The following is an 11,937-nucleotide window of genomic DNA, read 5'->3' as shown; positions in this document are numbered from 1 at the left end:
CTCCAGCCTTCCTCATTATTAAATTCATCTCGGAGGGTATAATTAGAAATATATGAGTTGGCTCTAAGGCTTTTGGTCTCATGGACTCTGCTTCCTTCTCTTCAGCATGCTCCAGAATGTAAACAGTTGCTTGTTCTAGGCAAAAAGCAGTAACAGTTTTTTGAGCCTTGCTTGAGTGAGAACTAAACATTACTTGCAAAGGTAGGTATCAAAACTTGAATCACCGCTTTTGTTAGAAAAAGGCTGTTTTCTCCCTCCTTCTTAATTTTGGAGAAAATAAGTGTGAATGTGTGTGGAGGGATACTTAACCCTTCCCCACCCATCAAGTCTTCTCCAACCTGCTCCCCCAGATGGCTGTTGTCACCATTTGCAGGAGAGGGAAAATATTCAGGTTAATTCACTGGCTTCAGATTTGGTGCTACAATGAGTGAGAGTCCGTTAGATCCAATCAATAGACTGTCACCCTGAATCTCAATGAGTATTCTACTAAGACTTCTAACTCCCATATAGAGCAACATGGGAGCAGGGCTGGATGTGTGGATGTTGGAGGAAGGAATTTATTAATACATTAAATATCAGGTGTGGTGCTGCCACTCTCTTGGTGCTGCACATGGGAGCTGGAATACCTGAAGAATGAGTTATTGAGAAAATGAGATACCCCTAGCATTCATTCATTCATTCATTCATTCATTTAATTTGTAAGCGGCTTTTGCACAAAAAAGCATGCTTCCAGACCACCTTTCAATTGAAAGGTCCCTCAAAGTGAGGTACCTTCCCCAGCCTCCCTTTCTTGAACAAAAGTTGCCATGCAGATTTAGTTCTATGCATTTAAGTGTAATGCTTAGTTCCATCCATAGAAGGCAATGATAAAAGTCTATTGCTTATTCAGCAGGCTCTAATATGTGGTTGGCCGAGGAAAATGAATTCACATCAATGCATTTGGAGTACAGTGTACACTGTTACTTTGTTTGTGGTTTGTTTGGTTTTGGGGAAAAGTTGTTTCTAATTGACCTAAATACTATTCATTTTCAATTTTAATTTTTGGCACAGGATATTAAAATTTTAATGCGGGGCACTGTAGAAATAGGTTCAAGCAGCACATGATCTAGTGCCGTGCATCAGAGTCATGAAACAGGCAGCTGTCTTGCTAGGATTGCTTCCTCCTCCTAAAAACCACAACCCAAAGTCTTATGATTCCTAGAAAACAAGAGGGGGAGAAGGGGAAATTCCTGACTTCTAAAGAACAGAACCGCTAGACTTTTTTTTTGTAGGAGGCCATACTGTAACAATTCCTCATTCTCTTGTTTTGTATATAACCAGTTTCAAGGCAATACAAAATATAGGCATGCATGATCCATCCATCCCAAGTGAAGTAATTTTCAGTCAAATCTATTTCGGTAGCAGAGCTATGCTCATGCTTAGTTCTTTCCTTGCTGAAGTAAATCGTGCCCACTCTGCATTTGAAGTCACAATGTTAAGTGAAGCAGGAAAAGGCTTCTTCCTCTGTGATGGTACCATAGCTCTGGAATGTCCTCCCAAGGGATTCCTTTGTTCATTTCTTGATGACCTTCAGGTGCCTGGCCAAGGTAGCCCTTTTCCAGCAAGATGTTGGGAGAGATTCTTGACTGCACATTGATTATTTATTTGTTTACTGTTTTCTTTTCTTTTATTGCTACTGGATTTTATTGCTTTTAGACACCATTTTAATTTATTTATTTTTTAACATTGTATTTCTAAGTCAGTTTCAAACAACAAACTGCTCTCTCTTCCTATAAGCATTTTGGTACATTTGGTACATTTTCTTAAAAATAACCTCTTTTAGTAAATGAGGGGCTCTGCTAAAAATGGTGTCATGATGACTGTATCAGTGTTCCTCTGTTTGAATGAACACTGAAGCTTTCATTAAACAGGATTCCAATGGAATTGCATACTATGAGGCTTTTCACCCTGAGAACTTGCCCATAAGTCAAGATAGAAAGCTGAACTGCAATAATGCCCAAATGATTAAAAATGACGTGTCCCCATTTTTGAAAGCATTAGTCTTAATATATTTCTTAAGAACTGCAGTTTACATCATTTTTGTTACCACGGGATGGAAATTCCCTTTCTGAAGTCTTGGGAACACTGCTCTTTTTCGGCATATTATTTGCCAGCTGCCCTAAAAGAAAAAAGAAAAGAAGCAGAAATTAGTTGCTGAAAGTCTGCAGGGCAAAATCTCCATAATGATGCCTATTTACCAGTAAAAGTGAACTAATGTCACAAAACCAATTTAGCTTTGATGCCAAATTTTACCCCTCATTTCTTAGAATCAGGCATTGAAACATGGTACAGAAAATTATGGAGGAAAGCATTTCAAGATTAGGTGTTGGTGACATAAATCAAGGTGAGTTACTGTATGTAAAGAATACTATTGTTTGTTTTAAATTGATTTAATATTGTATTTTTAAATTGCTGGCAAGAACATCACCACCACAATGTGTCATACAGATTTATTCAGCAAGATTTATATACCATTTAACAAAACAATATCTAAGCAGTTTACATAATAGTGCAAAACAGTCGTTCAAAATGATGATAAAAGGGCAGACAATCAAATTATCTAAATATAGATGAAATCAACTGTTTGGAAAATATGAACAAACTTGCATTCAAGTCTGGGTTGGTTTGTTTCAGGAGGTGTTGAAAACAATAGAATGAAGACAGCTGCCTCCATAGCTTTTTTAAAGCACAATTATGTGCTAATATTTTATAGCAATAAGTTACAATACCTCTGAAGGGAGCAGAGGGGCCAGGCTCACTGCCCTCATCCCCACAGACATATCCCTGATGGTTCTGCTCCCCCCCCCCCCCACATGCTGCACCATCCACATGCCTGGTGAGGAAAGGTCTGACGCTCACTGCCTGGTTTAGAGTTCTGCACACAAGAGGAGAAGGCACCTTGCTTCAGATCTCCTACTCAGCTGTGGCACACAGATGCAGGTGGGCTGCAATCAGCATGGCCCCACTTTTCTCTTCACAAAATTCACAATGCAAGAGGTTTGAATGCCAGAATAGGCCCATAGCCTTCCGTAATTTCACCTTTTATCAAGTGGTGCCATACAGGCACCAAAATATGGCCCACCATATTTTGAAGTACAGTGGTACCTTGGGTTAAGTACTTAATTCCTTCCGGAGGTCCGTTCTTAACCTGAAACTGTTTTTAACCTGAAGCACCACTTTAGTTGATGGGGCCTCCTGCTGCCGCTGTGCCACCGCTGCACAATTTCTGTTCTCATCCTGAAGCAAAGTTCTTAACCCAAGGTACTATTTCTGGGTTAGCAGAGTCTGTAACGAGAAGTGTATGTAAGCTAAAGTGTATGTAACCTGAGGTACCACTATAATTACAATAATTGCTGTTGCCATCTAAAGAGGGCCTCCCATAAGACCATTGAAGGTCTAATTGCCATATTTTGAAGAGCAAAACATTTGCTGATTTCTACTTTTAACTATAGATCACTAAGACGACTCTCATTTTACATACCTATGGAAAAGAGGACATGTCCTGGAAAAAGAGGACACATGGGAACCCAGGCTGTGCTATTATTATTATTATTATTATTATTATTATTATTATTATTATTATTTAAACACTAGGTGCATTCGGGGCAGGGGAGCAATTATCATTGGCATCATGATGTGTGAGGAGATGAGGTTTAACCCTTCCCACACCAGACGTGATCTCAGGTAAAATCACCTGCTTCCATACATAGCAATTAATAAGGGGGTGGAGAACCTCTCATTGGTGCCAATTGGATATTTTTTGGTAATGTGAATTGCTGTGTTTCTGTGGTGTCTCTTCCCTTCTGCACAGGGTAAAAAAGTATCATAATTTAAGCACAAGTGAAAATTTATAGACTGCTATCTCCTTAAAAGCCATATTTGAAAGTTAGATTGTGTGAATTCAAAGTGTTTGCGTGTTCTATATACCTGCTGCACTTCTATATCCCCTGTTTTTAAAAGCTAGACATTGTAGGTTCCAGCACACAAATGAAGTATGACACCAGGGTTTATTAAAGAAGAAGTTTTGCTGTGACCTGTTTCAAAGTTGCCAAGACTTCACCTTTCCTTATTACCTCAGTGACCAAGCACCTCAGTTTAGATCTAACTGACAAAATAAGCCAGAAAGGGCAAGAATTGAGAATGCATGTGGTGGGCCACACATCTCCAGAAATCTTGCCCATACAGTATCCTCAAGCTGCACATATTTATATATAAAAAATATGCCAACACAATCCTACTGTTTTACTGAATGTTGCAATGTACATCATGAGCTGCTAACTATGCTCATGTATTTAACAGTGTGATAACTAGCAAATTATTTTTCTCTTTCTATCAAGCACAAACAAGCATGTGGTACAGCAGAAGCTTTGGAAGTTCTAATATTGATATAATTCATTCTGTCAATAAAAACACATTTCTAGTTTTTCACAAGCATATAAACAACATATTTTGTGCTTTCATGGTAGCAAATTCATTCTAATTATTTATTAGCTTTACTACCCATATTTTCAAGATTGTTGACAATTCTGACATGAAATGAGACCAAACACCGCTATACATTGTGTTTCCCTAAGCAATGTATAGAATCTATACTGGTAAACATGAAAACAGTCCAATGTGCAAAACTGGGTATATTCCATTTTCACTGGGTTTTGGGAGCTTCAAATTCAGAAACTGGAGAATTATAATGATATTTTAAATCATATTTGTAGCCTTGGCCACTTAAACATATATCAATTTGCTTGTGTGAATTTACAGAGCGAAACAACTCTAGACATCCATTGTACAATTGGGATTTTACTATTAATTAAACTGCTCAATTATCCATTTGTTATAACAACAACAACAACACACTTTACATTTGAAAAGACAAACTATAGAAGAAAAGATAAACAAAAAAGTTAAAGTTATTATTATTTGTCATGCAAAGATATGCTAATAACAACAATGAGTGCTAGAAGTTTGCAGCCAGATTGGTTATGTAGTTGGTAATTCAAATTAATATGTGAAGTCCAGTCACCTTTATTGCTCTGGCTTAATCTTTTTGGCTTGCTGTGCAACAGTTGGCAGGATTCTGCAGTCAGACTCTGTTCTAACCCTTCCTTACCTGTTACCTCCTTTTCTGCCAAGCACGCAATAGTTTCTGTCTTCAGGTTCTATGCATTGCTTTTGCTCATCCTTACTCTACACTTTTCCGGCCATGATTGTTACCTCATGTTCCTGTTTTTCAAATTACTGATGATTTTGGCCCACTCACTTTAGCCACACTTTGTTCTGAGCAACTTCTCCACCACCTCTCTTTTCCCTCAACATCTTTTCAGTCACCTCAAAATCTTTTAAAACTCACTTTCAAAAGTTTTGTAAGGAGGCAACATGCCCATGACTTTGCAGGACTTCTGCCTGGCATTCCCCAGCATGTGTCCCACTCAGATCTGCTCTGGAGGTTTCCCCAACTCTCTGGAGCATATTTTAGTGGGTGCTATAGGCGGTGCTTTTTTTCCTAAAAACAATGTTTTGGGGTACTCTTATTTTCCTACTCGTATTGAAATACTGCCCCTCAATGAGGCCAAACTTAGATTCACAAAATGTTTAGGGGTATGCGTACCCCTGCGAAGCCCCAGGGAAAAAAGCACTGACTGTAGGGGTATGTGGAGAGAGAGGGAGGATAAGTCTTACTGCATCTCATTGACTACTGTGAGAATAGGATGCTAGACGAGATGGGCCACTGATTGTGCAGGCTCTTCTTAGGAGCTGATGTTGTGCAGTTGGAAGCCTGCAGTAATATCTGCTAATGATATGATGACATTGGATACAATCCTAAATAGCCACATGACATTATTAATTTTAAAAAGGCAGACAAACACCCCTGGAGAACTGTGCAAGACTTACAATTCAGTCTTCCAATTGCTGATACCGGTAATCTTCTTCTTTAGTGATCACTTGTGGCCAAGTAAGATTGTCTTCCATGAACAATCTTCCATAATGGTGTGTCCGTAAGTGACTGTGGAAGCCAATTCTGGATCCACACATCTTTCCATAGTGGGGACATAGGTTTTCGGGCAGGAGTTGATCATGGTGAGGTTTTGCCAAATGTGCTTTCCTCTTCACTCGTTTCTGCCTTTCATTCTGAGTTCGTGCTTCTTCAAAGTCCAGGGCACCTTTGGCAAAGGCTGTTCTTCAATTGGAGCACTCACAGGCCAGTGTTTCCCAATTTTACATCCTTATACTGCATTTTTTTAGATTTGCCAGTTGATTGAGATCTACCGGTCAATTGTGGGCTGTCCCTCGTCGATCCCGGTTGATCGTGTGATCGCCAGTGACCTACCCCCCCCCCAAAGCTCAACATTTCTGGTCAATCCAATGGGTAGATCACTGCCAGTTTATTTACAGTGGGAGTAGATCACAGTCTCTTGGAAGTTGGACACCCCTGGTCTATTGCATTGTAGTGCAGGGAGTGGGGAAAAGGAAATTCCCCATCTCCTAAAAACCTCTTCCTAGCCTTCAGCAGTGCCCCCTGTGAGTTTTAATCACAGCAGAACTGACAACTCCACTGCCTCTTCCAGAAGCAACAGTACAAACATCTCCCTCTCTCCCTTTGCCATTGCATAAGCCCAGGCAACTTTGTGGAGGCTTCAAAACTACAGATAAGCTTTGTACAGAATTGAAAATCTCTTTCATTTCCTTTTAAAGTCTTTGCTGACTGACGAGGCTTTCCTTGAGGGATGATCCAGCTATGATGATGTCTTCACTGGTTCATGGTGTACTCATTTGTACTTGTTTTATAAATGTGATTTCATGGTTGCTATTTACCAACATTGTATTTTTTTCTTTTGTTGGCAGCATAGAAAATCCTGCAAATCAGTTAGATTAATATCGGTGCAGTGCTCTTACATAGCTTTCATTCATTGCAGGGAAGCTGGCACCCAAGTCTAGCATAAGCCCCTGGCATCCTGGGACATTTGCTGGGGTAAATGCACCCTGGCAGGACCCCCAGCATCCACCACCCCAACATCTGGAGCAGGAGCTGCTGGCACTGAATGTGGATGGTCATATGCAATGGTATTTTGATAGCTTTCTACCAAAATATTCTTCTTAAGACACCAGGGGTGGGGAACAGTGACCTCCTCCATTGTCCAGAACCAAAAAACTGTGAAAGTAATTCTATGCTTCCAAAAGGAGTTTTCCCTTGTGTTGTTGAAAGGCAGCTCCCCATGCTACATGGCAAACTTAAAAAATAAAACTCAGGAGAGTTTCAGAAGCAATTTGTGCTGCTGCTTCTTGGGCTGTTGTTAAATGTAAAAAACCAATAGCTTCTTGGCATGCAAGAAGAATAAGCTACAGGGACACTGTTGGAAAGGTACGCAAATAACATTCTCCTACTAAAACAAAACAAAAAGGGAAAGCTCTTTCTCATGTGATATTCAGAAGCGCAGGAAAGCCTTATAGATTTTAGGCCAGTTAATGAAAGAGTTAAGTTAAAGCATTCCACACCATGCATAATCTCATTTGCAGAGTGTTTCTAAGAAGAAGAAAAGGTACATTCTGTGAGAAATTTTAAGTTGATTATATGTTTTGATGTGGTCACTTATGTACAAGATTAGCTAGTGTGATGCCTACAGCTGGATGTTGCTGGACTACAGCTCCCATCATCCCTGACCATTGTCCATGCTGACAAGAGCTGGTGGGATTTGTAGTCCAAAATATTTAGATGGCACCATGTAACCCCCCTTCCTGAATTGTGAACTGATCTAGGCCTGAGCCAGAGAGCCCTGCATGCATTTTCAGGCTGCCTGGAAGAAAAGCAGTTGGTGTGTAAGTATTGCAACAGTGGTTGTGCACCACCCCAAATCTCTGCCGAGTGGTAGCAAGATTCCAGGGGTTTCCAGGCATGTTTCTGTTGAGAATTCAGGCATGTCAGAGACTGCAGTGTTTTAATATATATGGTTTATTTTACACTTATATGCACTGTAAAGTAGGACATATGGCCATCCTATTAATTGCCTAAAACCATACAAAGGATAAACTATATCCCTGTCAGAATGTCTTCCAATTTGAACGAAAGCTGTGAAAACAAAAGGAAGGAGAGAAACATTTCCATCATCACATTGCATAAATTAGAATAAAGATGATGAAACATGAAATGTATGTCAGCATATAGGTGTGCAGGCTGGTCAGAGAAGGAGTGAGAGCCTTGCTGTCTCTCTCCATCTTCTGACAGCTGCAAGTTGGAAAAGCAAGTCGTGTGGAGTCTGGTCTGTAAGGGGAAGAGCTGAACTGCAGGTAATTCCAGCAAGGCCAATGTATGGAGCCTCAAAATCCCCCTCAAGCCTTCTGAGAGTATGGGGGAACCACCTTAGAAACACTATGTCAAAATTACTGCATGACAACTATGGCCACTTTCGGGCTTCTTTTCTTTCTGGCTGTCCTCAGTCACTTTTCATGTGAGTCTTTGGTGTTCCGCAACATCCTTTCCTTTGAGGTCCAGCACTGCTACCAGAAGGAAGATGACACTGGTGATAGAGCTACAGCTAGCAGTGTCTCTAGCAAAGAAGATCCTAAAATGCAAAGTTATTTTAGGTCAGAGAGTTGTCTTTTTCCTGATGAGTTGTAGGAAGCCAATCAATAGATTCAACAAACCAACCAAGACAATGTTCTTAGCAAGCAGAGTTTAATGGACTGAAGGAACTTCATTTGGTCTCCCTCAAAGCAGAGGAAATATGTCTGCTGAAGGTTTACTTCCCAGTCCCTTGATGGATTGTCAGGTTTTATTTAGTGCTCTTGATAACTTGATTTGCTTTGCATCTCTTGGGCTGGCAATGTGTTTCAGTGAGCGCTGAAGTTTTCTTCAGATAACTTCACATTGTAGCTTCATTTTTCAAAATGTGTTTTATCATTGGCTTTCAGAGAGTTTTATATGTATATTAGTATTATTTAAAAAAAGTTTCATACTATTTTATTTGGTGTTATTCTTTTCAATGTGACTGTCATCTTTTACGTTCTTATGCTGTTAGTCATCAGGAGGACCCAGGTGGGCTGGAAGGTGAGATGAAAACCCACATTACAAAGAGGAACAGACCATCTACACTGTACTGCATTTGCAGCTGGAAAACTTCACCACAAACCATACAGGCATCAAAAAAGCTTGGGAATGGGAGTGTTTTGATGTGTGCACTGTGCTTGGGTATATACGTTTTAGAGTGTGTCCTTGCACTCTATCCTTTCTTCCTAGCAGAACTGCTAGGAAGGTGAGTGAATTATCCTCCTTTCCCTACATTTTGAACATCTTGGTGCCAAGCAGGCAACGAGAGGGGTTACCAGAGGCAGCAGAACTGAGCTTTCCAGGCTACCAGACATTCTGGGTTGTACTAAGCTAAGTTTGACTTAAGGTAGACCTACTGAAATTAATTAACCTTAGGCTACTCTGAGTAAAGCTTAGTGGAATGCCACCCACTTACTGCTTTCCACAAAGCCAAACCATGGGATGCTAGAGGCAGGCTCAACTGAACTTTGTATTCAACTATATTTCATTATATCAGACATTCCGTGTCATGGGAACATTGCTGATGGAGCTCACTTCATCAAAGTGGCCTTTGAATAAAAATTCCACTTTGTAGGCCAAGACATGTTTCAAGAGACAATTTAAGGATGTGTAATATCACAGCACGAGCAATAATACAGGTGACCAGACAAAGGGGGGAATGAACCACCCTCCAAAAGAAAACCAGAAAATAAAAATGCAATAGCAAAACTAATAAGGTTCCATATTTATTTACTATTTCCCAATGCATTTTGCTGATCTTTATCAGGGTAGCCTTTTCAACAGTTCAGCTGAATTTACACATGCATCAGATTGAGGTGGAAGTGTTTGGAGTTACTAAAATTAAATGTACCACTTTGAAAACAATTTTGAATGCTCCTATGCATGGAGAATTCTCTCCAGGTAGCAACTAAAATAGCAAGGAGAGGACTATGCTGAACCTTTGTCTCTGATGTGATAAGGTTTTATAGCCTAGGTGTACAAAATCACACTTTCAGCTTGATCTTTAAAATACAGGGGGAGCAAAAGCAATCAGCAGCATTTTTATAGCCATACTACAAAAAACATGGGTTCTTGTAAAGGTTGAGTTTTACTCCCATTTAAGATGTCTGGATTGAAAAGGCGCAAGAATCAATTACTCCTGAGTGCCTGTAGAGTATACACACTTCACCTGAGTGGTGGATTGCAGAGATAAGCCAAAACTGGGAATGAACCCTTTGTGGGAGAAGACTGATGGTGTTTACAAAGATAACTGGAATTTCTGGAGGGGAAAATGGTTCTGAAATGGGGTTTTTTTCCTTTAAGTGAAATGACCTTTCCAAGAACCTTCTACAATTACTTCAAGCCAACAAAGAGGATGTTAAATTCCAGCCTTCATTTATTTTCTTTAGTAGCTAGGGGCTGCATTACATCTGTAACTCCAAGATTCCTCTTTCTGTTATTTTCCTGATGGCATCAAATGCCTCTTGACCCCTGTGACAGCTGAACAAATAAGGATGGAGAAAAGGGGCCTAATTATGACTTTCAACATAAATATGGAATATTATTGAATTTAGGTTGATCATGATGTGATTCCTCTCCCCGCCCTTCATTGGCATAGTGAGTCTTTTCGAAATCAATACTTGGAATGGTTTTGGTTATAAGAATAACACCGGGATAACAATGACCATTGGATGTGTACAGTGGGAGCTTCACTCCAAAGCTTTAGAAAACTCAATTAGATGTTTGCCTCCTGCCTTGCAAACCTTTAAGCTGTTGCTGCTGTTGCAGCTGTGTTGTGCCTTGTGGGACGGATTTGTGACACAGTGCGGAGGTCAGCACAATGCTGGGAATGGAGAAGATGAGCCAATGGGAAGGTAAAATCCCCCCCTTTGTACAGCAGGCACTTATTTCAGCTGAGAATACCTCCTCTGAGTTAGTCTCTTCACAAAATCAGTTGAGTGTGGTTTAACAGTTGAGTGCCCTTTCTTTTTGTGAGTCTTTTAAAATCATTCATAGCCAACACGGAGGTCTCTGGATGGTGTTGGACTTTGACTCCCATCACTTCTGACCATTTGCCATGCTGGCTGGGGCTCATGGGAGTTTGGAGCACAACATATTGTTGCACGCTCTCCCAATCTCTGAGCAGTACAAGATTCCAGGGGTTCCAGGTGCTTAACCAGGGTTTGTGTTTCCCTTGGAAATGAGGCACAGTGGAGACTGTGGTGTCTTTATGATATATGGTTATTTACACATTTATACCTCAGCCTACAATGGAGGGGTTCAAAGCATTACAGTGGCTCCTATTCCACAAGCTCAGGAAAGGAGAGGCACTGGTGTGTGAAATGGAGGTTGAGTTTTCAGCTGGAGTTACCTTGGAGCACTGGCAGAGGAAGAGGAGTGTGGGGGAGCGCCCCACCCCCAGCAGTGCGATCCCCAGGGTGCCATCGCAGCTGCCCCCCCCGCCCCTGCAGGCGGCTTCTCCCCTCATCCCCAGGATGCGTGTTTCACCCCTGTGGGCAGCGCGCCCAGCCCCTGGTACGCACACCAGTCCCTCCCCTGCCTGCTCTCTGCCACTGGTGCCAGAGCATGAAGCTCCGCCACTGCCTTGAAGCTGCCCGATAAACATTTTATGAACTCCTACAGTATGGATTCATTCACCCCATGCCTAAGGCATGTTACTTTTGCCTTGCACATTGCTTCAAAGTCTTTTCTGATTATTATACCAGGTATACCAATTATCTTCAACCAGCTCTTCACTGCTGATCTACTTTAGATAAAACCCTTCATTTGCGCACACTGAGTTGGAAAGTCAGCAACCTTCTGTACACATATCCTGCTACTACCAAATAATTGATGACTAAGATAAAATGTGAAGAAAA

General features: G+C 40.9%; 1 long non-coding RNA gene across 1 annotated transcript in view; it reads left to right on the top strand.

The window, feature by feature from the left end:
• Positions 1 to 1,258: 1,258 nt before the first annotated feature.
• The window catches only part of LOC310841028, a 34,349-nt gene continuing 23,670 nt past the window's right edge, over positions 1,259 to 11,937 (top strand). The window contains exons 1-2 of the long non-coding RNA XR_014562268.1: positions 1,259 to 1,586; positions 2,307 to 2,383. This is a non-coding gene — a long non-coding RNA (uncharacterized lncRNA). The remainder of the gene's footprint in view (positions 1,587 to 2,306; positions 2,384 to 11,937) is intronic.

Source organism: Podarcis gaigeae (genome assembly GCF_964106915.1).
Source record: "Podarcis gaigeae genome assembly, chromosome: 3".
NCBI lineage: Eukaryota > Metazoa > Chordata > Lepidosauria > Squamata > Lacertidae > Podarcis > Podarcis gaigeae.
This window is presented reverse-complemented; position numbering and strand designations above follow the sequence as displayed.